The 6,866-nt window shown below is 37.6% G+C and overlaps 1 pseudogene; it reads left to right on the forward strand.

Annotated features, from left to right (window-relative positions):
- The first annotated feature begins 512 nt into the window (after window positions 1–512).
- Window positions 513–629, forward strand: LOC141349809 (5S ribosomal RNA; annotated as a pseudogene).
- Window positions 630–6,866: the final 6,237 nt, after the last annotated feature.

The raw sequence follows: 6,866 nt of genomic DNA on the forward strand, positions 1-6,866 counted from the left end.
GTAGCTTCTGTAGCACGGACACAATCACGTAGTCCGCCGTTATTGTTGTTGCTGTTACGTGTGACGCTTCCGACACGTGATGTGATGACATTTTATATACGGATTGGCTGTACAGACGAAACCGCAAGGGTGTCGGTTTCAGATTTATCCACTTTAGGACCCGGTTTCAAAAAATTGCAGATTCAGTCTCCCAAAACGCCGGATCCGTGTGGATGAAATGCCAATACGATAACAAATTTATACGTATACAGTGATACGCGTCTCCATGTGGACAGCCCCTAAAAACAAACGGTGCTATATAGCACCAAAAGTGGTTCTTTGCTCGTAATCATAGAAGAACCATTTTTAGTGCCATATAGCACCGGTGAAGCACCAGTGAAGCACCTGTGTAGAACCATATAGTTTTTTGTTTTTAATCTAATTACTTGAATAAGTAATGGTTGTCCAGCCAACAAATAATTTTTAAGGTGTACATACTTTGACCATTTTTTCTAAGTCTGTCATATAAAACATCCAGCAGCCATATCACCCTGTAGCCCAAGCCAGCTTGCCCACTGAAGCTAAGCAGGGCTGAGCCTGGTCAGTACTTGGATGGGAGACCACCTGGGAAAACCAGGTTGCTGCTGGTAGAGGTGTTAGTGAGACCAGCAGGGGGTGCTCACCCTGTGGTCTGTGTGGGTCCTAATGCCCCAGTATAGTGATGGGGACACTATACTGTCAAAAAAAAAAGCACCGTCCTTCGGATGAGACGTTAAACCGAGGTCCTGACTCTCTGTGGTCATTAAAAATCCCAGGATGTCCTTCGAAAAAGAGTAGGGGTGTGCCCCGGCATCCTGGCCAAACTTGCCCATAGGCCTACTAATCATCCCCTCATACTAATTGGCTATATTACTCTGTCTCCTCTCCACTAATAAGCTGGTGTGTGGTGAGCGTTCTGGCGCAATATGGCTGCCGTCGCATCATCCAGGTGGATGCTGCACATTGGTGGTGGTTGAGGAGATTCCCCCATTCATATGTAAAGCGCTTTGAGCACTGGAAAAGCGCTATATAAATGTAACGAATTATTATAAAACTGAAACCTTAATGACCTTAAAAAATGCATATTTGATCCAAGCACCTGCTTTTATAAAGGAACATATAGAGAAACACTGAGATCCAGCTGATAATATTGCCCGGTGTACCCAAACCGCACATCTCACACCTCATACTCTCACTGCTATGTCCCACACCACCCCCGCCTTCTGTTGGCAAGCGCTGGTTGTGCACTGAAGATTCCAGCATTATGAAACTGGGAATGCAGAGCCCAGCTAATCCCAGGAGAGAGCGCCGCAATGCAGTGGAGATGCTTTCGCAGATCTCCCCTCATCCGTGTGAGTGCCACTGGCAGCTGGTGTGGAGAAGAAAGCCGGAACTGTATCGAGAGAACGCAGCCTGTGTTTTCTTTAGCACCACACTTTCACACCCGGCTCAGAGGAACTGGACTAAGATAAGCAGGGTGTGCAATGCAAACAGAGACAGAAGCAGGGGACGCCCGCCCTCGCCTAGGCGTCATTATGGATCAAGATCCTGAGGGTAGACCGTGCAGAAACGCACACAGAGCTGGTCTGTAGAGTGTTCATGGTAAAAATCTTTCAAATGTATGCAACACCAATCCCACCCTCTCTTTTAAAACGTCTCTTCGTCTTTATACGAGTTAAGCTCAATTGTAGAGCGGATGTGTTAAAAACAACACATTACAACATATACAACACAAAAACAACACATTAAACAACGCATTTAACTAAATGTGTTGTCCCAGAATCCACACATCTCTGTGTTATTATTGAAACAACACATTTTGTGTTCATTTTAACAACTTGTTTGTATTTTAACACAAAATCAACACAAAATGAAATGTAATGTGTCAAAATTACACATAATGTGTTAAAAACACAAAAGATGTGTAAAAAATTAACACATGCTTTCTTAGAGTATACAAGCATTGAGCCCAAACTATCACTGGAGCAGTATCCTTTAAAAAGGTCCTATTATGTACTATTTAGGTACAGATATACATTTGGTAGCAATATGTACCTCTCCGACTGCTAATATGAACTCTAGGAATCTAGCTAACATCCCAGTGACAACTAGGGACCGTTTTTTTTCTGCCAATAGAACAAGGGTGTAACCATTATGAAGTATCATATTATAATTTTTTATATTATACAGTCTCAGAAAAAAAGGTACAAAAGTTATCACTGGGGAGGTACCTTTTAAAAAAGTAAAATTTTGTACCTAAAAGGTGCGTACCTCAACTTTACATATCTGTAACAAAATGGTACATATTGGGGCCTTTTTAAAAGATACCATCACAAGGACAGCTTTTTGTAAAAATTTTCTGAGAGTGTATAATATATATACTCTATATATATATATATATATATATATATATATATATATATATATATATATATATATATAAATTGGTACTGAACAATGGTAACACCCTTGTTCTATTGCCCCCCCTCCAAAAAAAACGGTCCCTGGCTGTCACTGGGATGACTGTTAGACTTAACTGTAATTTCTACAGTTACTTACCACAAAATGCCCAGTAAAATACCATAATTTTCTTTTCCAGTTCATTACTGTAATCTGCATTGCATTATGGGTATTAACATTTCATTTACAGTGATTTACTGTATGTTTTGAATTTGCGGTAGACTGCTGTAAAACAACAGCAGTAGTGCTACTGTAGTTGAATAAAACTTATAAAAGCATACAAAATGGAAAAATAAAATATATCTATGAAATGAAATACATTTTATTTGTTATGCTTTTAGCAGTGAAGCAAATTTCAAAATGTGAATTGTTTTTCAGCAGTGTAAATAATTTATTGAGAATTGTAGATGGAAACAAGAAAGGGATTATGGATAAATGCTTGACCGTCAGATTTAAATTTGACCTCAAGACTTCAAAACACTAGTGATGCCAAGATTTCGCTCCTCGGAGTGTCGGGAGAGTGACAGAAGAGGCTACTTGGGGAGTATAGCGAGTAACTTTTATTAAGTGACTCTTGGGCACTGTGATGGACCTATGACACAGGCGACCAGGGTTCGATTCCCCTTCAAGGCAATATGTTTTTTAAACTAGGTTACAGTAAGGGTATTATACTGTAAAATGGAACTGCGATAAAGGCATCATACTGTAAAAAACATGTACAGTTATGGTACTGTAATGGGGCAGTTACAACACGTTGCCAGTGCGTTACCGCATATATACAATAAAAAGTCTAACAGTGATTGTAGCTTTTTAAAAAGTACACTTTGCACTTATAAAGTTCATTTTAGTATCTCAGCAAACTGATCTTACAGAAAGTCGTGTTATGGTCACAAAAAATTTGATTAATTTATATGTGTCCATGGCACAAAATTCAGATTTTTTTCATGCCTCGAGCACGAATGTCTTTTCCGTGTCACTCGCACGAATTTCTATAAAAAGTTTTTCGTGTCCGTTGCACGACTTTCTTTTTCGTGGCATTTTATGTATTGTTTTCTCATTGTTTTTTCCTGGTTTCGTACCATTGTCGCTTGGGGTTACACTGTAAAAAAAACTTTGCTGCCTTAAAATTTTTTGTTAAATCAACTCAGATTTACAAGTCATGTAAACAGAGATTAGATGTCACAATTTATAAAATATAGTTGAGAAAAGTCAACTTAAATTTATAAGTTATAACAACTCACCTCTAGTTATAACAACTCATAGTCAAGATAAATAATAGTAAGTTGAAATGACCTGTAAATCTGAGTTGATTCAACAAAAAATGTTAAGGCAGCAAAGTATTTTTTACAGTGTAGAATCACTATCTGTTACATTTTTAGACATCCTAACCCAACTCTAACCCTAACTCCAGGCGAGGATAAGTTTTAAAAGCGAAAGAAAAACATGTAGAAACCAGTACATAAAAGTAAATCCTAACCCAAACCCAAATCTAACCCCAACCCCAAGCGACAATGATTTAAAAATAGGGGGAAAATGAGAAAACAATACATAAAATGACACGAAAAAGAAAGTCGTGCAACAAACATGAAAGACTATTTTAAAGACTAAATTTTTCACGACTATAACACGCCTTGTCGTGAGATCATATTGATATAAGAGGTACATATTGGTACCAAATGTATAACATATCTGTACCTAAATGGAACATAATAGGACCTTTTCAAAGGGTACTGCCCCAGTGACATGGGCTTATTTTTGACAGTGTTAGACAGTTTCATGATACTTAGCACAAGACTTGTAATGTCAAATAAAAACTGTATTCAACAGTTAAGAAACTGCTCTACAAAACCTAATTTTAAAATGATTATGTTGATAATTTTAAAAATATGCATTGTACACAAATGTTTTCTTTATTCTAGGATTTAAATATTCTATTCAATCCCAAAAAAATCAGTCAGACTTTTCTTCTTTTAAGTGAAAGCGCAAACAAACAAGCAAACAAATGTTTTTGGACGGAACTGGAGAGAAAGTTGTTTTGCATGGGAATGCAAGTGAAAAGTAATTAGAGTGAAAAGTAATTAGAGAGATGAATGTGGTGTGAGTGATTGTAAACTAAACAGGCTGTCTCTGCAGGGCATGGACATGAAGTCTTAATCTGACAGGTATGTTTGAGCTGGAATGTGCAAATGAACCACACCTGTGTGAACAGCACCTTTTTCTCATCCTTACTGCCTGGCCACTCCTCTCTTTCCCTATTGGCCATGAGTGACTAAATTCCAAATCTCAGATGGGGACCAATAGAAGTTTAGGAAAAGTGAAGTAGGGCCGGGCTAAGGTGAGATAAAGCTCATCAATGAGGTGTGTCTAACTTCTCAGTGAATACCGAGTAGCACCTTGGATACTGCATTGGAGCGAATCCACGATACCCACAATACAGTCAACAGATTGAAGCACATTTTTTGTGTTGACGCCACTCTACTGCTTGTTTGTGAATACACCGGACTGGACATACTGAACCATCTGTAATAATGACAACAACCCAAGAATGACATATAGCGTGAACTCTGCTCTAACAGATGACAAAGGGTGAGATATGTAGAACTTGCTTAGATTTTGATCGACCACATGTCCTTATCACTTTTTCAGCCCAGCTATCCATTTATTATCCGTTGGACGGAGAACTGATAAGGGCATGTGCCCGATACTTTCTGCCTGTCCATTGAGACAGCTGATCTGTCATAGCTGCACATTGCTTAACTCAATGCCAAGCTTAACTGTACTTGTAACACGTCCATTTGCCTCATTGTAAATGTTTTTCTTATATTGCTGAATTTAAATATGTAACTGTTTATTAATTTGTGCATAAGTCTGTAGGCAGACAACAATACAAAACTGGCTCTATAAAGTGTGTCTTTGTGTGAAACAAGCTTTTTGTGCAAGATACCCTGCATGCTGAAAATGTATTGCATTTAATCACTACATGAGATGAACTTTCATAAGAAATGTTGATTTATTCTCACTGTTGATTTGAAAAAATTCACACAACAAAAAGCTGTTTGGTGAGTTTTCCTGAAAGCGAGTAACATGTACTTTACAGTGTTATGGCAGAAAAACTAAGCTGCTGGAATATCAGGTTTAGTATCTTTTGAAGCTTTAGGCCATGTATAAGAGTTTCTTTGGTTTAGGATTTTTCTTTGTTTTTACATAAATAAACTTCAAATAATGTCTGAAACCTCTTAATGCAGATGTTTGTGTTATTTATGAGACTGTGTTAAATACAAAGGTTTGGTGGTTTATTGTTAATAACACACAATATGAAATGCAATGTGCTAGTTTCCACATACAGTAATAGTGGTGTTCACGGTGTTCCTTAACAGCTTTTATCTCAGATCACATCTTTACATTGTTCCATATCCTTTAAATATGAATTGATAATTTAGTGACCTTTATATAGTAAAGTATTGCAGTGATACTGTAGTAAAACAATGGTTTTGCCAATGGTAATCAGTACAACAAAAAATATTAGGACAAAAAAATTTCATGAGGGCTTTTTCAAGCGACATTTCACTTTTTTGAAAATATCCTCATTTTCCAGCTCCCCTAGAGTTAAACATTTGATTCTTACCGTTTTGAAATCCATTCAGCTGATCTCCTGGTCTGGCGCTAACACTTTTAGCATAGCTTAGCATAATCCATTGAATCCGATTAGACCATTAGCATTGGGCTAAAAAGTAACCAAAGAGTTTCAATATTTTTCCTATTTAAAACTTGACTCTTCTGTAGTTACGTCGTGTACTAAGACCAACAGAAAATTAAAAGCTGTGATTTTCTAGGCAGATATGGCTAGGAACTATACTCTCAAACTGGCATAATAATCAGTAAGTTTTAATTTTCTGTCAGTCTTAGTACACAATGTAACTACAGAAAAGTCAAGTTTTAAAAAGGAAAAATATTAAAACTCTTTGGATATTTTTTGGCGCGATGCTGGTGGTCTGGTCGGATTCGGTGGATTGTGCCGGGCTGTGCTGGAGGTGGTAGCGCCAGACCCGGAGACCAGCTGAGTGGATTTCAGAAGGGTGGGAATCTGATGTTTAACTCTAGGGGAGCTGGAAAATGAGCATATTTTCCAAAAAATTGGAATGTCCCTTTAAAGATTTCCCTCTTTCCCTCTTTTCCCTGTTTTCATTACAACGACAAAAAAGGGGATGAGGCTGGGTGATGACATAAAAACACATGAAAGAAGTATAGGTAGAGGAGCTGGAAAGATGTCCATTTGTATTTGCAGTTAAACTAAATGGTTGCCTGTTATTGACATTGTAAGGTGTAGAGTACAGAAATGTTAGGAGTTCAAAAAGTAAATATTCTTTTTAACCTTGAATTTTTCTCAA

Source organism: Misgurnus anguillicaudatus, chromosome 15 (assembly GCF_027580225.2).
Source record: "Misgurnus anguillicaudatus chromosome 15, ASM2758022v2, whole genome shotgun sequence".
Taxonomy (NCBI): Eukaryota; Metazoa; Chordata; class Actinopteri; order Cypriniformes; family Cobitidae; genus Misgurnus; species Misgurnus anguillicaudatus.